A 13301-nucleotide genomic window follows, 5' to 3' on the forward strand; every position below is an offset into this window, starting at 1 on the left:
TTTGCAATTTTTCTGATGATGATACTAGTGCAGCGTGTTCTACCGGAAACAAATTCCTTGTGTGTTCCACAGACTTGGCAATAAAGATGATTCTGATTCTGATTGAATTCATCTGACTTGATTGTGTAACCCACCACACTTTCACAACTTCAAAGAGCATCATGGATTGTGTTCCACTTAGCAGGTTTTACTGTCTGTGTGTGTGGCGGGGCGGTCAGAATGGATGATTCATCAAAAGAAACAACCAGCGTCTCAAATGTCAACGCAACAGGCCAACAGCGTCAGACAGCATCTTTGCACCTGGTGGTTGATCTGGAAGGGCCTTGGACTCCATCCTGCAGACGACTTCCTCTGAGTCACTGGAGGCGCGTCGCTGTCAATCGGAGCAAGAAAGCCGCCGGCTCTGCAACAGTCGCCTTCGTGCTGCCGGAAATTGCACACCCTCATCACAACAAGAGGACAAACAAGAAGCAAAGGCATTCACTTCAGGTGAGAGCGCCACTCCCCTGGCTGCCCTCCTGCTCCTTTGACCTCTGACAACCTATTGATTTGTAGTGTTTGATGTAATGCAAAAACCAAAAAAGCTTGAAGTGAGGTCTTGCAGAAAAATAACCAAAAAAAATAGAGTTCAGGATGATAGTACAGCATGTAGCGTGTACTCAGTTTGGTCAGTGTGGCAGTGGGAAGGGTCAGGGGGGAAGACGTTGATGCTATTGAACAGGCACTGCAAATATATAACTTTTTTTCCCTTTGGCCGTCAAATCTTTTTTGAGGCGGTCTCAATGACTTTGTATGTTTTTCCCTGGAGCAAACGGCACCATCGGATGGTATCCCACTTTCATTATACAGAAGAACTGAAAGACACTCGGCTAAGGAACACATGCCGTGGAAAAGGTCTTTGCCTGAGCAAAGATTTTCAAAGTGTGGATGACAATCATACGGCGTGGGGCGCCGTATGATTGTTGAGAAGGGTTCCGACGTGGATGCTCACCCAAGTCCCAACTGTCCAAATAGCCCATCGCCATCTATTTGGGCCTGCCTGGCCTGGAACAGGGACTGACAGGCCTGCGCTGAGATGTTCCGCCTCGCAGGCGAGCCATGGAAGTTCTCAGCGGCATAGCCATGAAATCCAGACCCAGCTGCCCTCTGGCAGCCCCCCTACGGCAGCTCCCCTCCAACGTCGCTGATTAGTAGCCGTCCCAGACGAGGTCGTCACCTCCAATTGTCCCGCGGACAAAGAGCAAAGTCACCGTCTCATGAAAGTGGCGTTCGCCCTCATTTCAACAAGTCGTCAAGTGATTCGCCGCCAGTTGCTATTCGGCACCGGCGAGGCAACAAACACAACGCGCACGACATGCGTTTCTTGTTGTTTTTATTAGCGTGTATGCGATGTAAAGTTGAGCCTCCCCCACCCCAGCCCGGCAGTGGCAGCTCTGCGGTTGTGCCACTAGATCAGCTTTCAGGAGGCCGGCAATTTTCAACTTTGTGCCGACATGCTTGGCTGAGTAGATTTCAACAAACGGGGGCTCTGGCCTTTGTGAGGCCATTTGGGCCCCAATCGTTGTTGAGGGCCCCAATCACAGCGCCCCGCCGAGGGTTTGGCTCACGACTGCGGCCACCTCCGCCGGTGCCTTTTCTGCTCAAGCTTCCTTTTGCTCTGCTTTCAAATCCAAGACGTCATTGTGGAACTGTAGGGAGTTTGATCTGTCAAAAGTCGTACTGTTACAAGGGCTAAAAAGTATACCTCGTAAATATTGTCCACTTTTCAAGTAGTCATTGAGCCTCAATGACCTCCAGGGTACTTCTGGGGTGGCCGCAGTCGTTATCGGTTAAGCTTCCGATGGCGAGTGTGGCCCGACTGCCAGGTAGGACAGGATGGTTTTGCTTCTCCAATGGGGATGTCAGTGGCCGGCTGCTCACAACTTGGCCCCATTCCGTATACCCGCATCGTCTGTGTGGAAAAAGAACCAGAAATGGATTGTGTTCTCCTAAAGTGGCCGGCGGCGTCTTATTGTGCCTTCATCCACAAAGCGTCCAAAGGAAGCCACTTGGTTGAAGGCAACGGTGGCTTCTGTATGACATACGGGACCCCCAGGAATGCCCGGGGTGTCCAACCAGTGCGTGTGAAGACAGATGTCAACATGCATCGGAGCGCCGGCGCTCAGGAAGTAAACCCCCCCCCCCACACACACACACACTGTCCCCCCTTCACATCCCTAAAGTGCTCAGCTGGAAAACAAATCTCAGCTTATTAAATACACACTTGTCACTCTCTGCGAGTCAGGCAGGGCCGCATTTATTTGGACAAAAGTTGCCCCGCTAGTGTCCTAGGCTGAGACCAAGCAATGAAGATCCCCTCCCACTTTGGAACCGGATTGAATTTAAGCGGGGGTACGCCGATTCCTCCTGATCCACGTGGCCTGTCTAAGGTCAACATACCGTCCGTCAATAACGCAAGGACGACGACTCTACGTTTCCCCCCACCCCCTGATAAACATGTCCTGTTTTGTGATGTGGGGCTTCCAAAGACTCAAACGGGGAAAAATGCTGACCAGGCGGGCCTCCATACACACTGGATGTACAGCAAAGAGGGCAGTGTCACTTCTTGTCATTGTGGGGCCTTCTCCTCAAGAAAATCAACAGCCCTCCCCCCACACCCCACACCTCAAAATGGCTACAATGGCAACCTTCTCAGGTTGTCTTTTCCAACTTTTGTGACATGGCCTTGAACTTCACATTTCTTCTCATCTGACCGACGTTGCAACGTCACACATCCAAAAGAATTAAGCATTTTTTTATCTTACTGTAATAAAGGCGTGACAAGCCTGTGTCTGATGTGACATTTGTGAGGGCCTTTTTCAGGTAAACAAACACTCCTTGTGTCGGTCGAGAAACAAGTTAGTTTCGGCTGCTGCGTGCGACACCGCATGGACTTTCCGAGACGGAACTCAATCTGGAATTTCGCATTCTTTTTGACTTTGTCTGTGCTTTGTTTCCTAATGCCTTTGCAATCAACTTTGAACATCCTCTTTTCCTGGGCATTAACATAGTGCAATGGGTGAGGGTGGGGGGGGGGGGCACGCAGGGCCACGGTGAGCTGGAGGAAAAGAGAGCGCGGCCACCCGCCCATGCTAATATCTGCAGCTGGGCCTTTTGGGTTTTGTTGGCCACAAAGCTGGGCTGGAGGAGGGTGCCTGGATTCCAGCATCCCAATTCCTCTCCGCCGGCATAAATCTCTCGGCGCGCCGGTGTGTGCAAAAATGGCAGCGGCTCATTCCATGCCAATCGTGTTCGAGGCTGCGCGCAATCAAATCGTTGCATTTTTGATAAATGGCAGTTTTTGTTTTGGGGTTGTTGTTTTCCGGCGGGATGCGTCTAGTTGTCACTTATCATCTTCGACTCAGACACCACTAATTATTCCTTTCAGCTCCGTCACTATTGTCTCTCGGGGAGAGTCAGACAAGATGGTGTCATGTGTCAAACCCCAGACTGGTGTGGAGCGTCACTAGATAACGTGAGCCTTATTCGTAACAGTCGGCCCCCATTTTTGGTGAGGGGGGATGGGGGTTACAAACACACCCATGATCAGTAAAAGTTGGATTTAAAGTGAGCCCGAATCAAGTTTGAAAGAGTTTGCTGCCCCCGCCTGCCTACTCCAAACACATTTCAACCTGATGCTGAACGCCTGTTCTCACTCTCGCTCGTTCAGAGCCCAAAGTTCTGCAAAACTTTGGTCCAAACTTCTCCAAATTGGAATCCGATTCCCAGAAATAAAACTTGTGACAACACGTCAAAGTGTGGCCGTCTCCCGACTGCAGATCTGTGTGATTCAATCAATCATGACATGCGCTAAAGTCAGCCAACTTTAAATCAGCGGGGTGCCGCACCTCCGCCAAAAGCCATCGTAACCTCCAAACAAGGAGCCGTCACCTGAAGCAGCACATCCCTCAGGCCAGTCAGTCCCAGTCGCAGGGAGCCACTTGTGAAGGATTTGCCCGGCACAGGGAGCACTGCAGGTGGGCGCGTTAGCTCTTCAAGTGTGACGCATCTGGGAAAAGGCACGGCGAGTTTTGGCTGCCGTGGAGGTAATACTGATCGGCGAGATGGTGACCTGGGGTCCAATTTGGCACAGCAATTTGCCTTGGAGGGAAACAGGATTGGCCAGAGGAAAAGAGAACCTTTATTGGTGCTTTACGGCGAGGACACTGGAGAGCCGCTGAAGCAAATCCTTGCGTTGTGATCCTTCTTGGGGCTAATAACGTCCATGGCATAACTGGTCAAAAGGCAGTCGGTGAAGACACCGCATAAGATTCAAAAATCAAACAAAGGGAACTATTCAGTAGAGAACGGATCTCGAAATGGAGCCGAGTGTGACATCGGACAGACGTACGTCAAGGAAATTCCCCTTTGTTTGGACAACAAGAAAACCTCAGTGGCAGCATCAATCTGGAATTTTGCTTTTCACATCCAAGTCTGCAGACCTCCGAGCTCCACTGGGTTTTGTGTACAATTAGCATTTCTCAAACCAATGCTGGGCCTAAACCTTTTTCTCTTTCATCACAGAATTTTCAAATCTGCTCAACTGCTTTCAAGATCTTGTGCACCGAGTTACAACGCATGATCCCTTTGTTCTGCTCGGTTCTGCTAAGGCAGTGGGGCTGCGAATGAGTCGCAGCTGTTTGATGCTCATTGGAGGGGAGTTCACAGAAGAAAAGACCATTACGATAATCCAGTCTGTGGAAGATAAAAGCATGGATCAATTTATCTCGGTCCGCTCGATGGGTGCGACAACCGCACGGTCGGGAGACATTGTTTTAAGTCGCTTAGAGGCTGTAGTTGTGATCGGTTTGATAGGATTCTTTGCTGAAAGTCAGATCACAGTCCATCAGCGCCGCAACATTTTGAACATGGTCTTGGTCTTTTGTTTGGAATTAATTTCACATGAGTATCAAACCACGTGTGTATTATTTGGCAGGTGATAAGTGTGGAGATGTGACTCTTTCCCCAGGTGGTCATCATACATTTTAAGTCTGCGAGCCGACTCCCCCCGGCTGTCCGTGAGCCCGTTCGCTTCAGAGCCGTGAAGAATGGCATCAGTCGCAGTTCCATGGCGACAGGATTACACTGCTTTCGTCTCTTGCGCGCCACTTGAGCCCGAGGCTGAATGCTAGTCTGCCTCCATGGTCTCCTTCTTCCCCTCCGACCCTCACTTAGCAGTGCCTGGAGGAAAAAAAATCAGCATGCTGGCCGGCGACCGGAGCGGCGGCAGCAGGACCCCGCTGGGTCTCGTGCTACTTATTGGCGTCAATTTGAACAAATGAGCAACCACTCAGAACTCCTGTTCTTTGAAAGTGCCCCGAGTCACGCTGAGAGCATGAAGGACCACGGCTGGGAAGAGATCTCCCGCCAGCCGAGCCCCAGATGGACCCAAAAGCCCCCAGGCACCCCTCCATTTAGCGCATGAAACATTCCTGCATCTCTAGTGTCGCTCTACAAAGCTAAAACTTTAAAAGTCAACTTGAACTTGTGTTTTTTGAGCTAGCTGCTACGCAAGGTCCCACGAGTGTGAAGCAATCTCCTCTGGGCCAGGGGTTTCTCCGAGAGGCCGCTATCTGATGGTGGCGACCACTTAGTATCCACTTGTGTTTATGCATTAACGGAGGAGTAACAATGAGCTGTGGCCTCTCCCACATCAACCCCCCAGAAGGCTCTTGGGTAGACGTTGCGCGACATGGGCTAATCATCTCCGGCCATCTACACCAGCCACTTATACTCTGTCCCCTTAATTGGCTTTTCATGTTTGTCTGCTGTAGCTACATTTTTTTTGGGAGGCGGGTACAGTCAAAAATAGGCCCGCGCCATATCCGAGACGGCTTTTCAACAGATCGAGAGTCACATTATTGCTATGTGAAACATTTACCTCAAGAAATGACATTTGGATTATGCAATGAAAGAACTGCTGTATTTTGTCAATCCCCAGTGGCTCAAGACAAATAATTTGGGGTATTACCAGCTGCTAACAGAAGGAGGGATGAATGTGAGGTGGTGAGAAACCCAGGTCTCAGTCAGACAATGCTCACTAGCTCCAAAGGACAATCTTTGAGCAATCATGCTCCTTTGTGGTAAGTATGGGTCCCCCCCACCTCACGCTGCCTTGCAAGGTGAACTCTGCTATCCGTCCTCGCTCATGGAAACAATGGCACCATCGTCGATGAGTCTTACAGCCTCCCAACTTGTCGTTGCATCCCGAGGAAACAGAGTTGCAAATGTGCACTTCATGAGGCCAAACGGCAGAGGCCGGGTTGTCGGTCTTGTTCTCACATTAATTGATCGCCACTCGATCTCATACGGTGAATCTGGGCCGTGTGATACGTGTGGGAACTGGTATTCAGGCCGCCAAGGTGCACCCGCCAAATGGCTGGTTCGGACTATTCCCCCAGCACCTTGTCTATTGTTTGACATTTAGATTCAGTTTCCGTCTCAGATGGCCCCACCGTGCTGGAGCAGGACCGCTCTCCTTTCAAAAGGTGGACCCTCCACGCTGGAGGGATGGAAAAGCCTGACGGCGGGAATAGACTCTCCTGAGTGTCCACGAGGGGCGCTCTCCCAATCACTCTTCCAGTGATTGGATGATCACCGAGCTCTGAAGAAGGCTGAGACCAAACACCAATCCTATTGGCCGGCCGTGTTGCAGCAGATGGCGACGGGACACTCGAGGATTGGGTGTGGACACAGTCGGTGTACATGCTTCCATGTGTACAGCGGTGTTGTCATCATTCTAGCCTCTGAAGTGGATTCAGAGTCGGAGCTGAGCTCCAGTTCTTTATTAGGGCAACCAGTCTAGGCTATGGCCCATACCGGTCTGCAGCCAATCGCGGGACATAGCATTCAGGCTCACTGTCACGTGGAGCAGGGTCAACGACAATCCAAGTAGCAGGCGGGAGAGTTTGGAAGACAAATGACGGGCAGGTGCGCTACGGTGCGCAGTCCGCACAACAGATCCACAGATGGCGAATGTGGAGCCATTGGCAGGAGTAGGAATGTGAAGGGAAGAAGCCGCAATACCCAGATTTCATTCAAGTGGACTTTACGGCCCTTTGGCCGGTATTCGGGGTAGCGAGGGAGTCGGGCGCCGGGAGCCTTGAAGGCCTAATGCCATTTAGGCACTTGAGTTCCAAAGCCCTTCCAGGTGGAGTCTTGAAGCAAGAACAATGATGAGGAATCCGCATCAACGCACTCCAGATTGATGAGCTGCTGGCTCGCATTGCTGCCCGCAGACAATGGAAGCAGATGGGCAGATGCGCATCGCGACCCCAGAAAAGTGGCACGTGGGCCGGCCACAGGAAATGCCATCTTTTCCAACCCAAATAAGAGAGGCGGGCCAAATGGGTTGCGGTGCGACGCCGCCCTTCAGCAAGCCCTCTGAAACCAAACACAAAATGTGTCGGCCAATGATGGATCAGCGCCACAGTTTTAGCCAAATTCAGCCGTCTTTGCGGGTCACCCCCGCAGGCGCTTCCTACAATCAGAGGCCGCCCCCGCCTATGTTTAATGAGACACCAAGCAAACGTCACAGAAGAGAAGTTTGGTGAATTGATTGAAAGCAGACCCGTGCTGCCAAACAAAAAGGCCGTGTGTGTTGGTGGGAGCACTCGTGAGATTGAGATCAATATCAAGTCTCAGCAAACAGCAGCTGGGATCAATCAGTTGGAGAAGGCCAAGATGCCGTTTTGCTTTTTTGCTTTACTCATGGCTCGGCCACCAGAGCACACCTGGCCTGACAAAGCCCAGGAAGAGACCAGGAATCACCCTTCGCACTCCACCACCACTTCACCCCCACGCCTAACCCTATTCTCTCTCTCCCTCTCTTTCTCTCTCTCTTGAAATCTGAGGAATTTCTCCATTTCCTTGTGTGTTCTACATACTTGGCAATAAAGATGATTCTGATTCTGCCACTCATTGTAGGTCGCCATTAGCTGACCCGCCATGGAATGGAATGCCTAGCCCCCACAGCAGTGTGTTATTGATGCGGATTTCGCTTGTTTAGGTGTGAAAACAGAACACGGTGAGCTCTCCGGATCCCCCCAACCTCATCCCGCCACGCCCCCATTTTTAAAAAACTGTCCGCGCGCTGCGTCCCTGCAGCGTTTTCCCCTTGTGATTCTTGACGTTGGCCCTCCCTCACCCTCAACTGCATTGGATTGGATTGGATTGGATATGCCTTTATTAGTCTCACAGTGGAGAAATTGGGCATGAACAAACTTGCTGTCGCTTGTCACACTTGCCACCTCCGGGCTACGTGAGCTGCTTTCAATTTTTGCTCCCGGCAAAGTTAAAATAAGCTGGAGATCAATTGCGCTCGGCCTGACGAGAGCTGATTTGGAGGTGGGGCGCTGTACGCTTTGGCTCCCTCTCCTTGATTAGCCCTGGTCCTTAACTTGCCTGGCAAAACACAGAGTCCATCTGTTCAGAACCCAGCTCACCCCAAAAGGAGCGTGACCCCACACCGAGGATGGTTACGGCTCGCGGAGTTCACGTTACAGATGAGCTATGTAGTCAAGCGAGAAATATGTCACGCTGGCCAATTAGCAAACATTTCCAAGTCAATGGCGCCAATCCATTCCAGCCCAAGTTTCAATCTGGGGGAAAATTGCACTCTGTTACTGTCCCGTTTCAAAAGGTACGGTCCTGCCAACGTTCAGATAGATTTCACACGTTTTGTCAGACGTTGATTCCTTGATCGTCTCTGGGTCATTTGAAGTCCATATTTTTAGCATGCTCACAATGGCAAATACTAGGCAATTAAAACATTTTGGGCAAACTCAAGACCACCTCATTTTACGTGGCCCGCAAAAGCAAATGTTTTCACAAATCAACCTCACGTTTCTTGTTCAAATAGCCGTGTTGCAAATCTTCTCAAATCTTCAGCTATTTTAAGCATTGAGATCGATGAATGAAAAGGTTTCTTCAGCCGTCATCTGTACTTCTTTGAAGGTGTCAGACATTTCGCTTCTTATCCAAGATGCTTCGTCAGCGATGGACCACTCCTGTATGACTCGGAGCTTGCACAGACGAAGCGTTGAGATGTTTTGCTTCCCAAGCCGCCCTTTCATGTAACTGTCCTATTTGCACAACTTCTTTCAGTGGCTGAATTCCGACATTATTCAGAAAAAAAGTGTTTTCAGCTTTGTTTTGTCTGTCGTCAGATCACCGGACTCTTAAAGCAGTTCACGTTTTCACGGCGACAAGACGGCATCGTGCTGCAATTCTCCCCATGCAGAGTCAAGTGGCGGAGCCATTGAGTTCAAGTCAAGCTCACCCCCCCAGCTAATCTTGGTCCACCCGTAACCTTTGGCGATGGCCGCCATGTTGGTAAGCACCGTTCGGGTCGTCACGCCAAGCAGCTGGAAGTGACTATGGAAGCTTTCTGCTTCCCGTCGCGTGATTGGAGGCTCCCCCCAGTAACCCAACGCACTGGCCAAATTACGCCTCATTTAAGACCAAAGCAATTTGGCCAAAGGTTTGCAGGGAAATGACTGCAGGGCTCTGGCCTCCTTGCTGTCGCCCAACACAAAGGTAGGAACCTGTCAAAATAGCCCAGTCATATTTTGACAGGTTCCTACCGCAGAGCACGTCGCCGGTACTCCGAAGCAGTGGTTGCGCACCGCGGCGAAGAGCCGCGTGTTGATTGGGTTGAAAGTCGGCGGGTGGGGGTGAAGGAAGGGCTTGGTAGCCCTGGCTCGAGAGAGGTTAAGCAAAACAGCGGGCCTTCGTCCCACCTGCCTGCCAATTATGGGCTGCAGACTTTATTCTTTCTCCGTCCGATGAAATCAACTTGAAAGTTGTTAAAAACAGATTCTTATTTTACAGACAGTGTATTGGCGGTGTTCAAATACCTGACATGTTTCGGCGTCTACTTCCGCCTTCGGTATTTGAACACCGACAATACACTGTCTGTAAAATAAGAATCTGTTTTAAATTAGATATCAAGTAGACAGGATGAACTTAACCAGTGTTGCCAGGACTGGCCCGATCCACACAGAATGTCAGGACAGGAAGCGGCTCAGACGGCAAGGTGCGACTGGATGTTTTCAGCTAGGTGCGAGGAACTCAACGCTGACATCACTCTTGCAGGGACGCTTGACTTGACCAGCAACTCTGGCTACAACCAGCTCCTCGTCCGTGCCGGTCGGCAAACCGCCTTTGTCTCATTGGAATTATTGCAGGGTCCAACCGGCGTGTGCGTGTGCATGCGTTTGTGTGCTCTGTGAGTCCGAGACGGGTGAAGTTGCTCTCCCTGCCGTCAATAAGATATTGACGCAGGACGGCGGAGCCCCTCCGGGAGCAGGAGTCACTTCACCGCCGCCATAAAATTGAGGCCGCCCGTGTTTGCGCTGTCACGCCCAAGGCCGAGCGCTCGCTCCCCAAACAGAGATTGCCACCTTTGCGCTCGCCCCAAACACAGAGATTGCCACCTTTGCGCTCACTTAACTTTGACCTCCGTGAGGAAAGCCGTTACCCCACAAGTAGACCCCATCCCCCAGCGGCCCCCGCGCCCTCCGGATGAAAGGCATGCCCTTGGACACCATCAGCCTCATCAAGGACACATGACAACGCTCATAAATGGACATTTCAAATGATAATTATCTGCAGCTAAAGTTAAAGTCAACCTTCCTCCTCCTCCGCCTCCCTATTTGCTTCTTGTCAGCCAGCGCCTTCAATGTGATTCCCTCGGAGGGCTGACCTTGTGACCTTTACCCTTGCGAGAAACCCTCTCAGGTCTTCTTTTTCTTAGGGGGGAGGAGGGTGGGTTCCTGTTCCGTACGCTAACTTTTCAAGGGGTAAGCTATGTTATGAAGTTAGGGTATCAAGCCTGAGAGCTCAAAGATTGCCCATTTCGTGTTGGAACTGGCAATCGTGCTTGGCGTTGAGGTTTCCCTCAAGGCGTCGGCTTTCAAGTTGGGCGTCCAGGCAAAAGTTGCCGTTTGAAAAGCCAGTGTGCGGCTTTTGGAGAAGGCTTTCAAGACCAGGTGAAGGTACGCCGCCAGTGTCAAGGTAGTCTTTGAATTTCATACAAGGTTAGGGAGTCAAGACAAGTTTGGCTACATGACAAGCTTTGAGCTCCACATTTCTTGCGGGGTTTAGGATTTGGATGGCGCAGTGTGAGCCTACGCGACATGGGTATCTTCTTCTTTTCGCCATCTCAAAATGCATTCACGTCATTTTGACAAAAGGAACCTGACTTGCAAGGCTTTGATCGGATTGACTTCCCGTAAGTGTCTGGACATGCGGTGTCCTTGCATATCTCGATTGCACGACGCCGTGTTATACGATCTGCTCCGTCAGGATCGTCAGGGAGGTGTTTGCCGCTTGTTTCCCTCTTCGGTCATCTTCCTTTTCAGGATGCGCCGTCACGAGAGCGACAGGCCTCAGCGGGTGACTTGAAGTGCGTCCAGGTGCGTTGGAGCCACGTTCGCGGGTCGAAGGAGTGCACGGGGCTCAATGTGCTACCGTAACTCTAGATTTGTAATTACAGAGCGCGGCAGGCGGTGCCATAAAAGGCTCGGCGCTCCTTGCTCAGCTGCCGGCATGCTCAATGGCTGATTGTCGGAAGGCTACCACGCCTCCTCGTCTGAGCGGAATGAATCGGCAAGACTTTCCGATTCTGCCAGTTAGCCATTAGCTTCCTCTGACTGAAATTGTCCAAGCCGCGACTTGATCAAATTCATGTCTCTTCACACTTGACTCAGCCCAATCCAGCCTGCTAAGCTATTTGCGTTCTTTGTAATGAGGAAATCAAGCATTGCAGAAAAATACAAAACGGAAGACATAAAACTGTCTCATTTGACATTATTGACAACACCGAAGCATCCTTTTGCGCACATTTTGTCTGCACTCTTGATTTTGAAAGCATGACATTGGCTTGGTGTTAGCAAAATATTGGCCGCTGCCCCATTGAAGATCCATTTTGAAAGATTGGATTGGATGAAAAGATTGCTCCTGTCTTGATCTGGACATGGCGGCCGATGGTCCGGAGGCGCAGCATTTAGCTCTAATACAAACCTTTTGCGGCCTTCACAGCGGCGCAAGAATGGAAAGCAAAGGGCTCCGATATTGGATCTCGGGAAACGGCGCGGGACAATTTCCTTTGAGTGTAACATGAGAATGGCAAAGCTCCCGAAGGTTGGGGGCCCTCGCCGCCGCCACCTCGCTCCCCCGCCGAGCCGCGGCTGACGGCAGCGCCAGGAGGAAGCGGCGCCACCGGGAGCTCTCGTTTTGCTTGGCGCGGCGGTGGTGACCCGATGCCTCGCAGTCGCTCCGCAGCCCTGCAGAGTGACTGCGAGGCGGCAAAATGAGTTGGAGCGCTAAGGACATGTTGTGGAAGCGTTCGTTAGCTTGCCAACTGTTTGACAAACACCAAAGCAGCGTTTTGATTGAGCTACAAGTGTGCCACGGCCAAGAATCAATAGCAAATTGGAAAGTATTGAAGTGCAAACGGGAGAGACCCGTCGCTTTATCTTTAGCCTTTGACTCTTTTGCCGACAATCTGGGTCTCACCTGACGCTGGCAAGTGACAGAAATGCCAGAGACGAGCTCCCGTTGCTTCTGCGTCACCTCACCGTCACGTGATGACGAGGAAGCCGTTGATTGTTAACGGTGGGGCGTCAATCTGCGCCTGGTCAGCTTTGTCAATGGGGCCATAATTACAGGTCAGGCTCAGATGACCTGTGGGGACCACGCTCTGCTTTGATTGCCTTTCATTGTCATTGAAAAGCAGCTTCGGCCGGGGGGCTCCCCTCACCTCAAGGCACGGAAGCGAGCGCCGACTCACTCGGCATCCTTCCATTGGGATGGCCCAAGGTGCTTATTTGGCCAACGGGGGTCTTCTGTTGCCATTTCAAATCTTTTCTCGTCCTGGAAAAGAAACCAAAAAGTGTCTTCTCATACGTTTGCTTTTGGAAGCTTCCAAAAAGCCTCAATGCCACACGCAAAGCCATCCGGGGCGGCTTACAGAGGGGCAAGTGTCAGCCCATCTTTTGGAGACTTGGCCCAAGTCCATTTTGAACTTTGCCCTTCGTAAAAGGCGCTGCGGCAACAGTCGCACCTGGCCCGATGAGGCAAACGCTGGCGATCGGTCGCCATGAGGCGCAAAGTCGTAAGATTACAAGGTGTTTCCATCGCACGGTGGGGGGCGGGGGGGGACCGCAGACGCCGGGCAGGCCATCAGTACAAACGTCGTCGGCCGCTTGAAGGTCTCGGATGGAATCTCGGCGAGCTGGGAGAGGCAGAAGACGCCATTT

The 13301-nt window shown here is 51.4% G+C and overlaps 1 long non-coding RNA gene across 1 annotated transcript; it reads right to left on the minus strand.

The window, feature by feature from the left end:
* Positions 1 to 1917: 1917 nt before the first annotated feature.
* On the minus strand, positions 1918 to 12884 carry LOC148885017 (uncharacterized). The gene is made up of 3 exons (XR_016117979.1): positions 12803 to 12884; positions 12559 to 12726; positions 1918 to 1951 (listed from the first exon to the last, which is right to left on the minus strand). It is a non-coding gene; the product is annotated as an uncharacterized LOC148885017 (long non-coding RNA).
* Positions 12885 to 13301: the final 417 nt, after the last annotated feature.

The sequence above is a fragment of the Hippocampus bargibanti genome, linkage group LG17 (assembly GCF_051943395.1).
Source record: "Hippocampus bargibanti isolate YZ-2025 linkage group LG17, ASM5194339v1, whole genome shotgun sequence".
Classification (NCBI taxonomy): Eukaryota; Metazoa; Chordata; class Actinopteri; order Syngnathiformes; family Syngnathidae; genus Hippocampus; species Hippocampus bargibanti.